The sequence below is a fragment of the Delphinapterus leucas genome, chromosome 15 (assembly GCF_059928025.1).
Source record: "Delphinapterus leucas isolate spDelLeu-1000000601 "Yukka" chromosome 15, BTC_Dleu_Yukka2, whole genome shotgun sequence".
NCBI classification, from domain to species: domain Eukaryota; kingdom Metazoa; phylum Chordata; class Mammalia; order Artiodactyla; family Monodontidae; genus Delphinapterus; species Delphinapterus leucas.
Window position 1 is genome coordinate 26,437,960 of NC_143143.1, and position 14,907 is coordinate 26,452,866.

The 14,907-nt window shown below is 40.7% G+C and overlaps 2 protein-coding genes across 11 annotated transcripts in view; both read right to left on the bottom strand.

Moving 5' to 3' along the window:
* The window catches only part of MRTFB (myocardin related transcription factor B), a 200,553-nt gene that overhangs the window by 162,400 nt on the left and 23,246 nt on the right, over window positions 1-14,907 (bottom strand). The gene's annotated exons all lie outside the window — the stretch shown is intronic.
* Window positions 1-14,907, bottom strand: part of ERCC4 (ERCC excision repair 4, endonuclease catalytic subunit) — a 184,421-nt gene that overhangs the window by 25,028 nt on the left and 144,486 nt on the right. The window lies entirely within an intron of this gene.

A 14,907-nucleotide genomic window follows, 5' to 3' on the forward strand; every position in this document is an offset into this window, starting at 1 on the left:
AGGCAAGGAAAGAGGTGTTAGAGGATTGAGAAAAGGAGCAACTAGCAGAGTGAGAGAACGAACACATGTGGCACATCCCTGAGGCTGCAGCTCCTCCCTCTGCTAAGTTAACCAGCCCCTCTGCCCTCACTTGCCTCTGCATCCAGCCTAGAACTGGGTGCAGGGCAGCAGAGGGATAGAGCCACTTCAACAATTATAATATCCAAGTCAGGGTTTCCCCATGTAGATCCCTAAAACCAAGCACGGCTGAACAAATTCAGAAAATGAAATGAGTCCATCACAAACTCATGGTAATTCATGTCAACTGGATTCATAATGTTTTCCAGTAAATACTGTATTCACCTCTGGTAAGGCCCATCCCAAAGCCCAAGGCAGGTGGTGGTTTTCTACTTTCTTCAAGTCCCTAGCTTCACGCCCCCCACCCCCGCCCCCATCACTCAGCAGATGAACTTGGCTTCTATTTTACTGAAGGCAAAGGCTACTTGATGGAGGTGAGCTTCTTTAAAATTTCCTTTCCCTATGACTGAAAATCTGTGCGTGTTTAACCTCTACCTGTCCTTCCCCCTGGCTCTTGAATGTTCTTTCCTTCATGCTATGGCTAACCCACCTCTCTCTCTACCACTCCCATCTCCAAGCTACTGAGCCTTATTCAGTTACCCTACCTTTCTTGCATCTTGAATTTGTTAAATGTATAGGTTATGAAAAGAAAAAAGTATTCCAGATGAAAGAAACAAAATAAACAAGTTATACAGGCAGGAGAGAGTATGGAATGCTTATGAAAACAGTGCTAAAACCAGTCTTATTACATAGTGGGGTGTGTTGGAAAGTGGTAGAAAACAAAGTCAGATGGATAGGGTGAGACAAGATTACAGAGTATCTTACCACAGAGTGCCAGGCTGATGATTTCTAAACGAGAAAATGCTCATGATGAAAGTAGGATTTAAGGGAGATAAGACCCACAGCATGGGATGGGATGGTTTGGGATAGGAAAGGAGGGATTTACACTTGGACCAGAAATAGGATGGGGGTTGGAGGAAAGGAGGGTGAAAGGCAAGAGGGTGAGGCAAACATCCTGACGAGCATGGTGAGAGCCTAGTCAAATTCGGAGGCAGTGAGAAAGACGAAAGGAAAAGAAAAAAGACATTTCTCAGAGAGAAATGAACAGAACCTGGTGACTGACCACGTACTGCGGAACAATTTCAACCCAAATTCCAGGAGAGGGGCTGTGTAACTGTCACAAGATGGAAGACACGGTGCTACACTGGTGAATGACAGCATTTGGAGGCTGGTTTGGAGGCTGGGAGGGGCCAGGACCTCTGAGATCATGGGATTCAGCTCCCTCACTTTACACATGAGGAAGCAGAGGTCCAAGGAAGTGAAGTGATTTGTCTGAAGTCACAAAACTAGTCAGTCGCTGACAGAGTTGGGACTGGACCCCTGTCTCCTTTCTGCCTTCAGAGCTCCTTCCATGACAGCCCTTTCTATTTGCCCACTGAGACCCTTGGTGCCACACTTCACTGACAAACACCACACGATGGAACTAGCCACCTGGCTCTGGCCTCTGCAAATATCCAACCAGAGCTTCAAAGCTGCTGGACTGACTCCATCCAGGACCTTCCTGAAGATAAGCCTGCCCTGTCCTTTCGTGGGGAGCCTAGTCAGGCACTGTTTTTAACTATCTAGCAAGTGTCAGGGCAACAGAGTAACCAGGACACAAGCCCTACCCTAAGGGTCATTAAAATGATTTTGAGAGTAAAGGGCAAACCATACTGACCCTTATTGTTTCCTTCTTCCCCTCCTATTCTGATTCAGTAACAGAATTTCAGACCCTGTTTGCCTCATCTATGACGGAAATCTTGTATGATTCCTTGGCAAAGACCAGAGTTTATGTTTGTTATTCCTCATACTGTCAGTGCATAGAACTCTGCTGATAACAAAATGTAGCCATAATATTTCTAGCAAGGCTTCTACATATTTTCCCAGACAATTAGTAAAATTGGAGTTTCTCGGTAATTTGCTAGTGAACTTTGAGCCTTGACAGAAGTTAACATGAATAGAGCTTCCAGTGTTTTATGTAAACCAAGCACAACTACTAAAAAAATATAGACAAGTTAGCTATCTCAGTTCTTCTGTCAGTGTCAAGAAGAATAACAAGCTACCACGGACTTCAGCAAGCAAATACTTACCCACACTAAAGCAGACATTTAGAGCGGACTGCCCGAACTAACTGAAGCCGACAGATAAAGCGGAATAATTTTGCAGCAGAATTATTTAGTATTTTGCTTATTTCTCTCCTCTTGCTATTGCAGAGTGCAACAAAAAAATTTTTTAAAAGAAATTTAAAAAACTATAAAATACGCCAAATCCTTCTTTGGGAAAACAGCGACAATTCCGTGTTTTCAAGGACAGATTTTCAAAGTACTAGTCCCTGCAGTGATGACAGTATTGGGATTAAAATGTACACAATTCAGGTATCAAACATGAGCCCTTGGTTTGTTTATGCTTTCCTTCTGACTATTTCCTCATACTATTCGTTTTGGAATTTATTTTTTTACCACATGCTTTGAGCATCTCAAAAGCTTAAACTGAGTACATCTGTTTGCTTCGCAGCTTCAAGACATGCCCTTTGTGACTAAGTGGCAGGTGCTGTTCAGTTTATTTTCATGCACGTAAACGAAGCCCTTGAACTTGGAGTGAGGAAAAGCACTCAGCTTAAAGTTTAGAAAGGAAGGAACTACAGAACAGCTTCCTTTAGAACAGCCTGCTTTTTCAGCTTCCTGTATGAAAATAGTATTGTATTTTTATAGAAATTGCAAAGAAACAATGAAGAAATTGTATTTAAGCCTTTAGACAGTTAAGCTGCAAATCCTTTAAACAATTTCTTCCAAGAATTTTGATATTTAAATCAAGCCAGGAACAGAAAAAGAAACTAATAAAATAGAAATGTGGTACATAGTTCTATAATCCATTAAAATGTATTATACATATTTCAGATTACTATGAGGACGTCACATTTTCTTATAGTAAATAACAGACATTAAGACTCTTGGCTTTAAAAGTCCCAAATATCAAGCTACTGTAGTACTTGGTAGAGATGATGGGACAAAGCTTTGCTTTGTTGGTGTAGTTGCTGCTATCGTTGTTATGAAACTTTTGACTGAAACACACAAGCACACATACACACACCAAGTTTATTATTAAACACAGCTTTTCAGACTCTAACTGAAGGAGAGATAATTGAGTATTCTCTTTAAAAATAAAAATAAACGCGTTCAAAATCTTAAATCTCAGGGGAGACAGAAGTAACCCCCCCGCCTCAGGGTACAGGCCTTAAATGTTGTCTCCCAAACTTCTATGAAGTGGCCAAGTCACCCACGGTGCCTTGCTTCCATGGCCACCTCTCTCACACGGATTTCAACAGTCAACGTACACCGCCAGAAAGCCGTTTATGCAGTCCATCAGCTCTAAGTTCCCTCTGTGCGTAATTCAGTATGTTACTACTGTGCATTTAGGAATTTTTATCAAGGGCTGTTAAATGAACTCAAGCCTATAATGAAATTCAACCTCCCATCCTCACAGTATTCTTTTCTGAATATTAACCTTTCATCATATTCAAATATTCAAGATTCAAGTGTGTTAAGAGAATTCCAAACACTTGGACTATGTACGAAAGAGCAACACAGACATGCGACACTATAGACACTATGGTTCCCTGGATATCCTTTAACCTGCCCCAGTCCTACCCCTTCATAACACCCAACATCAGGGTCAGCAGCTATTTCAAATCCAGGGCTCAGAGGAGCATATGGCCCTCGTCAAGGAGACTGGAGCCAGTGGACAGCAGCTGGAATCACTGCAAGCTCCCACTCGGGAAGCACTGCAGCTCACTGCTGTGCCCTGGACCCCTGAAGGAAAGGGGTGCCTGGAGGAGAGGCAGTGGTGGCAGATGTCTGGAATGAGAGCTCAGGGCATCCTGTCTCTGCCTGGAATCAGACACTTGGAGAGGACAACAAAGGAAAGTGTGTCTTGTAGAGTTCCCGAAGTCCCCTGCTATGCCCTCTCCTTGGTGTACTTTGCCACTAACCTTCCTGCACCTTCCTCTCCAGTAACTGCACCCCATGTGCACTACACTTACCTGCTTACCTTTGTCTTTTCACCTGCCCGTAAGATTCTAAGGTCACTGAGGTGAGGAGCTCTCATCTTTTTATCTCTGTGTTTATCCCTTGTTTCTAGCAGAGCAGACGGTGCAAGGCAGTTTGCTCTTGAACTTTTTGTCGGGGAGTTTGTTAGAGACCAAAATGAAGTCTGACTTCTGGCAATGTTCACCCCCCTCCTCAACTGCACCCACCTCCTATTCTATACTTAGCACTCATTCCTATATCTGATCAAAAACTACTATCAGCAAAGGATACAATAAATCCCTTCATTCTAAAAGAAAGATGACAGATATGTGGTTGACCCCTTAAGTGGCCCTGCAAAATGATGGAATTTCAATTACCCAGATGTGAATGGGAGAGAGAATCTAGGCGGCACCTCTGGAATCACACCATGGGGGCAACTGCTTCTCTCTTACATCCAGCAGGTCCACCACACAGAGAAGTTTTTCCGTTTTTTCTGAGTCATCGGTAACTTTGGTTCTGCCTAACTACTATCTCTACCCTCTGTGCTCTCTCTGGTAACTATGCCTATACCCCTTGAAGAGTAAGTGGGCCACATAAGCAACTATACAAGCAGACCTCGGAGGTACTGCAGGTTCAGTTCCAGACTACCATGATAAAGCGAATATAGCCATAAAGCGAGCCTCACGAATCTTTTGGTTCCCCAGTATATACAAAATTTATGTTTATACTATAGTCTATTAAGTACATACTAAACTATGTCTAAAAAAATGTACATACCTTAATTAAAAAATATTTTATTGCTAAAAAATGCTAACCATCATTTCAGCCTTCAGTGAGTCATAATAACATCAAAGATGATTGATCACAGATCACCGTAACAAATATAATAATAATGAAAAACTGTGAAATATTATGAGAATTACCAAAATGCGACACAGACACTAAGTAAGCAAAGGCTGTTGAAAAAATTGCACCAATAGACTTGCTCAATGCAGGGTGGCCACCAACCTTCGGTTTGTAAAAAATGCATTATCTGCGAAGTGCAATGAAGTGAAGTGCAGTAAAACAAGAGATGCCTGTACTTTAATTAATATACTGAACATGTGCACAGACAGCCATATAGTACAGTTCAGTGTGCGCTCGCTTTCTGTCAGATTTTCCCATTTTCATTCTCAGCTTAGTTGGACACTGCCTGAGGATAGGAGCTATGCACACTTCCCCACATGGAGTCCCAGCCCACTGCGGAGCACTCGGTCACTACTCAACGGGACACTACGGACAAGCAAGCACAGACACAGAACCCTCAGTAACAAAAAGCATTCAAAACTGCCAGAAGGCTAGAATGAACATTGATAATGTTGACGCTGTTAAACAGCAATTCACGTTTACCTAGAGCTTACTAAACGCCAAACTCTGAACTATGTCCTTAGCAAATCGTCTCTCGTTTCATCCTCACAAGGTCTAGAGGGGTTAAATACCTTGGAGTTGCACAGTCAAGTGGGGCAGCTGGCAGGCTGACTCCAGAGTCTACATTCAACTGGCTCATGAATTCAAAAATTTAAGACTCCCCAAATATTTACTAACAGTATGCCTAAGAAGATGTATAGTGATTAAAAACAAACACCTCTTAGCCTCTATCCAGGCAGTTCCTTTGTGCGAACACAATCCTCATCCCACCTCCCTGTCTACCAGGAAATTCCACACATCCTTAAAGTTACCTCAGGTACTCCCTTCAGCAACCCTCCCGTTGCACCTTGCACACACCAACGTTCTGTCAATGGTCCTGCTCTGGTCCATGTGGCTGTTTACTATTTCCCTACAAGAATCTGAGCTTCTCAAGGCTGAGAGCCTTGTCCTTCCAGCTGTGTACCCGGGTCTCCCACACAGTACCTTCCACACAGCAAGTGTGTGGTCAATATTTGTTCTTGAAATAGTTGTAGGGGTAGCATTAAGATTCTTAGTTTGCAACATCTATCTTTCACAGCAGATCTGTATAGAGATCTACATCATAAATTTCAACTCAATAATTTAAATGTGATTCCACAGCAACTAGGCAAAGTACTTCTTACAATACTGGGAAAGGCAAGTTCTAACTCGAGGTTCAACTCACTGAAATACTTCAGTCATCTGCTTTTGTTCTTAGTATGAAGAGAGAGAACGACAGCTTTTAACTTTCTGTAACTTCCTCTCTCTTTAAGAACACTCTAGCTTTACCACTAACAATAAATCAAAACCATTTTTGAAACATAACTAGACTATAATTTCCATAAACAAAGGGACAGAATCTTATTACTTCATAAATCTAAAATATCTATTCAAGAACAGTACACCTAATCAGGCCATAGCTGTATTTCAGACTCTCACAGACCAAAAGATACAAATTGTGACATTTTATTTTTAAAGTAAGAAATGCCACTCCTTTCTGACAACTGACTTTTTATAAAACATGTCATGGACAATTCTATATATAAGAAAGAGATTATGGAGAGACCTCTATGGGCTAATTTAAAACATGGCCAGGGATTCCCTGGTGGCGCAGTGGTTGAGAGTCCGCCTGCCGATTCAGAGGACATGGGTTCGTGCCCCGGTCTGGGAAGATCCCACATGCCGCGGAGCGGCTGGGCCCGTGAGCCATGGCTGCTGAGCCTGCGCGTCCAGAGCCTGTACTCCGCAACGGGAGAGGCCACAACAGTGAGAGGCCCGCGTACTGCAAAACAAACGAACAAGAAACAAAAGAAAACAAAAAAACATGGCCTAAATGAGGCAATGGGGTGTGGTGGCGGTGGAATAAGACATCCTCTGAAGGCCTCTACCAGCTCAGTCATTTTAACTCAAAGGAAAGGAAAAATGGGTTCAATTTTTCATTCTTAATTAGGCTGCTTACTTTCTGAAAGTTTGCTGATTTCCATAATATGAAATTTCAATGTCTGGGCATTCATTCACAGCTTATTTTTCCTTTTTTAAAAAAAATACAAGGTCTCCTTCCTCCTAGCCACTACCTTCACTCCTAATTATCTGACCAACAAAAAGCACTGCTGCTACCTTGACAGTCCTAAGTCCTTAAAAGGATACGATGTTAAAAGGATAACAATGTAGAAATGTAAATACACCTCAGCTCAAAGGTGGGCTAACTATACTCAGCTATAATTTCTGCAGCATGGAAGCCATAAAACATAGTGATTACCTGCCCTAACTAGGAAAGCTGTGCAGTGAATGGGACAGCTACCCAGGGAAAATGGACTGTGGTGCCTAAGTCCATGAGTTAATTAAATCTTAAAAAAAAGCTCTCATCTGAAATTTACTAAGTCTCTCATAGCTTACATTTAAAAACCTGTCTTTTTCAAACTTCACCACTGGAAATAACTGTGTGTTAACAAAAACAATTTTCATTTTTTTGGTTTTGATTCTTTTTAACAAATGGGATGCTCTTTGGTTTGTAAGGTGAAAGCCCAACAATTTAGTTAATGAAGACTCCACGTAACACTGACACATTTAAGAGCTAAGATTCAGCTAGATGAATAGACTAACAGAACTTCACTATGTTGTCCTGCTGAGTGAAAAATATAGAGACATCCATCTACTCCATGAGCTTCATTCATCACGTTCACTCGTCAGGCTGCTGCTGCATCTGATGAACATGAACTTCAGGAATAAGTTAGGAGACTGTGTCGTGTAGCTCTGTGAAGTCTCTATCAGAATCTCTAAGAAATGGTGCAAAGGGAAGAATGAGAAAATATGCTCAGCCCAGATAATTCAAACAAATTAGGCCTCTACAGGTTCCTCCTGATCTGAATAAACAGACAATGTTCAGTACCCATCAACAGATGAATGGATAAAGAAGATGGGGGTGTGTACACACACACACACACACACACACACACACACACAATGGACTACTACTCAGCCATAAAAAAGAATGAAATTTTGCCATTTGCAGCAATATGGATGGACTTGGAGGGCATTATGCTAAGTGAAATAAGTCAGAGAGAGAGACAAGTGTCATATGATATCACTTATATGTGGAATCTAAAAAATACAACAAACTGGTAAATAAAACAAAAAAGAAGCAGACTCACCTATATAGAGAACAAACTAGTGGCTACCAGTGGGGAGAGGAAAGGGGGGAGGGGCAGCATAGTGGTAGGGGGTTAAAAAAAGGGTTATTATGGGATTATATGAAATCATGTGTGTGAAACTTTTGCAAATTGTAAAGCACTACAGAATTTAAAGAATCTTTCATTCAATAAAATAAAAAATAGACTAAAAAAGCCAACCAAATAAACAAAAACAGACAATCTTTAGTCTTTCTGGCTAAACTTTGGTTCAGGACCTCGCTGTTCTATACCATGTCAAAATTCATTTGTAATCTGTTCTGTTTTTCTCCCCCATTCTGGTTCGAGAACACTCTTTGAAAAGAAACTGTCATCCATTAACTAGGTAGATTATAAATTAAATAATACTCATGTCATCATGTGATTTCATTGTTTTTTCTTCCAATAATAATCATTGTTTCTATGCCTCAGCATCCAGAAACCAGACAGAACAGAAGTTCTGAAGGGAAGTTAAGTATCACCTGATTGACAGCAGCAGTACTTTAATCCTCTTTACTATTCCATAGTACGGAAAAGGGGAGCAGGGACCAGTGCCTCTTTAAAATTGCTACTCTTTCAATCTTAATTTCAATTTCAGCACCTAAGTCACTGCAGCTTTGCTGGATTGGCTTTGTGAAGGTATTACAGACTGCAGCTGCAGCCAGCTGGCCTATGTATGTGCCTAATGCAAAAATATAGTTTTTTGCTATTACTGTAAGATTCCGTTCTCCTAACTGAAGCAGTGGAAATGGGAATTCATGGATGTATCCCAGGGTTCCGCTAAAGTCCCTGGATCTAAAAAGCACAGAGCAATAGGGTGTCAGTAATACTAAGGATGTTGATGACAGTAAGAAAACCACTGAGCTCATTCTTGTAGCTCAAATGTTTCCTTAGTAAAAACAAAGAACAAAAACAAAAAAATGAGATGAGGCTTGAATATGGAAGAAGAAATACTTTTGTTAGATAAGTAGTGTATTCTTATTGTTCTCTGAATGTAGTGCACCAAACTCAAGGCTTCCTTCCAAACACAATTTCCCTGAGCACCTTTAATCAGGCTTTTTGCTGGGTGCTGGGATATGGACATGATCAATTCCCTGACTTTAAAGTTTGTTAGGAAGACAGACAAGAAAACAGAACAATCACAACATGCTGTGGTAAAGAACATTAGATGAGACAAGATGTGATGGGAGCATGGGAGGGAGGCGTTTTAACACAACTGGGCAAGAGGATCAGCAAAGGGATCCCAGAGGAAAAAGGAATGGAGCTAAATACTAAAAAGTAAGATAGGGGAAGGACAGCAAGGTGAGGAAGGAGGGACATTCCAGCAAAGGGAGATTATTTGCAAATGATCTCTCTACACCAAGACTTCTTACCACTCAATGGGAAGTCCTCGATTAGAGGAAAATGCACATTCCAAAGTACTTATCATGAGAGAAAAGCGAGCACCCTCCCCCCGCCCCCCCCACAATGTTATATAAACTTCAAGACTTGAGATAGAGATAGAGAGAGAGATAGACAGAGAGAGAGTGAGAGAGAGAGAGAGGGAGGGAGGGAGGGAGGGAGGGAGGGAGGGGGAGAGAGAGAGAGAGAGAGGGAGGGAGGGAGGGAGGGAGGGAGGGAGAGGGAGAGAGAGAGGGAGAGAGAGAGAGAGAGAGAGAGAGAGAGAGAGAGCGAGAGAGAGAGAGAGAGAGAGAGAGAGAGAGAGAGAGAGAGAGAGAGAGAGAGAGAGAGAGAGCCTGCACCAACACTTGTTTTAGAACATACTGTTTGCTGGTCACATCGTTACAAAGTTTGAGGTCAAACAAAACTAAGAGCTAATCTTTGATGGTTTTAAAGCGATTATCAATGCATGGACATTCAGTTACGTTTGTTCAATTAGAAAAAAATTATAATTCTAAAAGTAGATTTAAAAAACGAAATGATGCCATTTGCAGCAACACGGATGCAACTAGAATTATCATACTAAGTGAAGAAAGTCAGAAAGAGAAAGACAAATACCATATGACATCACTTATATGTGGAATCTAAAATATGGCCCAGGACTTCCCTGGTGGTGCTGTGGTTAAGAATACGCCTGCCAATGCAGAGGGCACGGGTTCGAGCCCTGGTCCGGGAAGATTCCACATGCCATGAAACAACTAAGCCCGTGTGTCACAATTACTAAGCCTGCGCTCTAGAGCCTGCGAGCCACAACTACTGAGCCCACGAGCCACAACTACTGAAGCCCACGCTCCTAGAGACCGTGCTCCGCAACAAGAGAAGCCACCGCAATGAGAAGTGTGCGCACCGCAACAGAGAGTAGCCCCCGCTCTCTGCAACTAGAGAAAGAAAGCCCGCATGCAGCAACGAAGACCCAACTCAGCCAAAAATAAATAAATTTATAAAAAAATAAAATAAAATATGGCCCAAATGAACCTATCTACGTAACAGAAACAGACTCACTGACACAGAGAACAGACTTGTAGTTGCCAAGGGGGAGGGTGGATGGGGGAGGAAAGGACTGGGAGTCTGAGGTTAGTAGATGCAAACTATTACATATAGAATAGATAAACAACAAGGTCCTACTGGGAACTATCCTCAATATCGTGGGATAAACCATGATGGAAAAGAAGATTAAAAAAGAATGTACCTATGTGTATGACAGAGTCACTTTGCTGTACAGCAGAAATTAACATATTTTAAATCAACTATACTTCGATAAAAAAATTAATAAAAAATAAATAAAAGTAGAGTGCATGAGGTGGAATCACTTTAGGAAACAACTCTAAGTAGCTTCTTATCTTCATATTACTCTTAATTATTTCCTCTAGTCCTTGAGAAGAGGAAAATGGGTCCCCTACCCAAAGTAGTATTAAATATCTGAGTGATAACGCACACATTTTCTCATTTAAACCACAGCAGAAGAAAAGTACCATTAAGCTAAACTCGTGGTTACACAGAGAGCAAAGGAAGGAGGGTGCGTTAGAACTCAGGTTTTCTGACCCAGGAGTCTGGGTTCTGGTCTTGACACCATCACAACTCGCTGCTTAATCCCATCGCTGTTTTCTCCTCTACAGACTTAAAGGATGGAATATTTGATGATTTTGAGAAGCAAACAGTTAAAGGAGTAGCTTGCTCTCTCAACCATATATATATATTTTTTTAAAGGCTGAGGTTCACATTGCTGCTTTTTTTTTTAAGAAAAAATAATACACATAATTCTTGGCCCTCATGGCCATTTGAAAATAACTCCTCTACTTTTTTCCCTTTTGTTTCTTCCCTACAATTGACCACCAACCCTACTAGTGCCTCCCAGCAAACATCTGTTATGTATTTTTCATGATCCCTAAATATAGTACCTTGATTCAGATTGGAGGGGAACTCAACCTTGTAATATGGACCCTGAGATGTTACTACATCATGTTGGTTTCACTCCATTTATAAAATAATTATAGAATTAAGGGTTTTTAATGATAAAAGTACTTTTCTTTTTTTTTTTGCGGTATGTGGGCCTCTCACTGTTGTGGTCTCTCCCATTGCGGAGCACAGGCTCCAGACGCGCAGGCTTAGCGGCCATGGCTCACGGGCCCAGCCGCTCCGCGGCATGTGGGACTTTCCCGGACCGGGGCACGAACCCGTGTCCCCTGCATCGGCAGGCGGACTCTCAACCACTGCGCCACCAGGGAAGCCCGATAAAAGTACTTTTTAAAAAAGTTATAATGTGTTAAACAAGGAATAGTTTGTTAGAGAAATATTCATTACTAAGTGAGACTAGGTTTGCAGTGAGATACTGATGTAAATCTTTAAAACAATCCCCCCACATTCCACCCCCAGATTTTCCTCCTATTCAACATACTCTTGTCAGCAAAACCTGCCACCACTGTTACAGCTAGAGTTACCACGACCACCACAGTCTTAATAGAAGTAAAAAGCAGATCTGTCAATTAAACCCAAGGGAACATTAGGTGTATGCAGAGTTAACTCCTGGAATATTCTAACTCATTTTTCAGAATACAGCAACCAAGAGGGAGATCTGCAACCAATGTAAAATAAACTAATACTCTGGATTTGGTCTCATAGATTTATCCTAGACCTCAACAAAATAAGATCCCTTAGACATCCAATTCTCCAAAGACGTCCTGTTATGCAATCTTTACAGTCTCACCCCCTTCTTATGTGGTCCCACTGCACTTTTACTTGCCTCTATCACAGCATTTATGACACTAAGAAAATGGATATAAGGCTAGGAATTTTAACTGTTGTCTCAACTTCTCTGAGCCTCTATATCCTCATTTACCTTGAGGAGGAAACAATTTAAATCAAGATCTTTAAAGAACCATATTGTATAAAATTAGAAAAATTTAGCAAAAAGAAAATTAAAATTACACACACACACCCAGAGTAAAGAGAAGAAAGGAAATAATGAGGATCAGAGAAGAAAACCAAATTTTTAAAAAGAGAAACAAAGGAAACACAAGCTGGCTCTTTGAGAAGGTAAATAAATTTGATAAACCTCCAAATGGACTGATCAGGAAAAAAGAAAGACACAAATTATATACCAATATAAGGAATGACAGAGGTGATATCACTATACATCCTACAGATATGAAAAAGATAATAAGGGACTGTAATGAAAAACTTCATGGCAATAAATTCAACAACTTAGATGAAATAGACAAAATCTTTGAAAAATACAAAATACTGGGACTTCCCTGGTGGCACAGAGGTTAAGAATCCACCTGCCAATGCAGGGTACACGGATTCGAGCCCTGGTCCGGGAAGATTCCACATGCTGCGGAGCAACTAAGCTCGTGCGCCATAACTACTGAGCCTGTGCTCTAGAACCTGCGAGCCGCAACTACTGAGCCCACGAGCCACAACTACTGAAGCCCACGCGCCCTAGAGCCCATACTCTGCAACAAGAGAAGCCACCGCAATGAGAAGCCAGCGCACCGCAACGAAGAGTAGCCCCCGCTCGCCACAATAGAGAAAGCCCACATGTGGCAATGAAGACCCAATGCAGCCAAAAATAAATTAATAAAAAAAGAAGAAAAAATACTGAAACCCAGTCAAAAAGAAATAGATAACCTGAATAGCCCTAGACCTATTTTTTTTTTGCCCTACATCTATTTTAAAAATTGAATTTTTAGTTTAAAAATCCTCCCGCAAAGAAAACTATGGAACCAGATGGCCTTATTAGTGAATTCTAAAAAACATTTAAAGAAAAAAATATTACCAATTCTTTCAGAAAACTGAACAGGAAGAAATAATTCCCAATTTATTCTATGAAGCCAGAATTAACCAGATACTGAAGTTAGGCAGACATTACAAGAAGCTATTATGTCCCTCATGAACACAATGCAAAAATTTCAAACAAAATTTTAGCAAATCAAACCCAACAATATATAAAAAGGATAATATATCATGACCAAGTGGGGTTTATCCCAGGAATGCAAGGCTGGTTTACCATTTGAAATATATTCAATGTAATTTACCATATTAACAAACAAACAAACACTATACAATTATCCCAATAAGTGCAAAAACATATCTAACAAAATCCATTCCTGAAAAAGCTCTTAGTAAACTAAATATAGAGGAGAATTTCCTCAATCTGATAAAGGGAATCCACAAAAAAATCTAGAGCTAACATCACACTTAATGGTGAATGACTGAACGATTTCCCTCTAAGATGAGGAATGACATAATTATTTACATAGAAAACGCAACAGACTCTACAAAAAAGCTACTGGAGTAAGTGAGTTTAGCAAAGTTGGAGGATATAAGGTCTATATACAAAACTGAATTGTATTTCTATAAATTGTATTGTACTTCTGAATTGTAATGAACAATTTTATATTGAAATTTTTTAAAACACCACTGATAATAAGGCCAAAAGATATGAAACAGGCTAAATCTGGCAAAAGATGTGCAGGATCTGTACTTTAAAACATTGCTGAGAGAAATTAAAAACATAAATAAAGGGTTGGAAGACTCAACACTGTTATAAGAAGTCAATTCTCTCTAAATTGACATACAGATTCAATATAATCCCAAACAAAATCTCAGCAGGCTGTTTTGTATAAATTGATAAGCTGATTCTAAACTTCACATGGATATGTGAAGGACCTGGAATAGCCAAAACAACTCTGAAAAAAAAAAGAACAAAGTTGGAGGACTAACACTACCAAATTTTAAGACTTAGTATAATATAAGGCTACAGTAGTGATTAAGACAGTGTACTGGGCTTCCCTGGTGGCGCAGTGGTTGAGAGTCTGCCTGCCAATGCAGGGGACACGGGTTCGTGCCCCGGTCCGGGAAGATCCCACGTGCCACGGAGCGGCTGCACCCGTGAGCCATGGCCGCTGAGCCTGCACGTCCGGAGTCTGTGCTCCGCAACAGGAGAGGCCACAACAGTGAGAGGCCCATGTACCACAAAAAAAAAAAAAAAAAAAAAAAAGTAGTGTCGGTTTGGGAGAAAATATTTTCAGATCATTTATCTGATAAAGAAATCTATATCCAGAATATATAAAGAACTCTCAAGACTCAATAATAAGAAAACAAAAGATACAATAAATACATGGATAACAGATCTGATATTTCACAGAGAAATGGCAAATAAGCACATGAAAATATGCTCAACACATTAGTCGTTAGGAAAATGCAAATTAAAAGCACAATGAGATGATACCAAGACACACTTATTAGAATGGCCA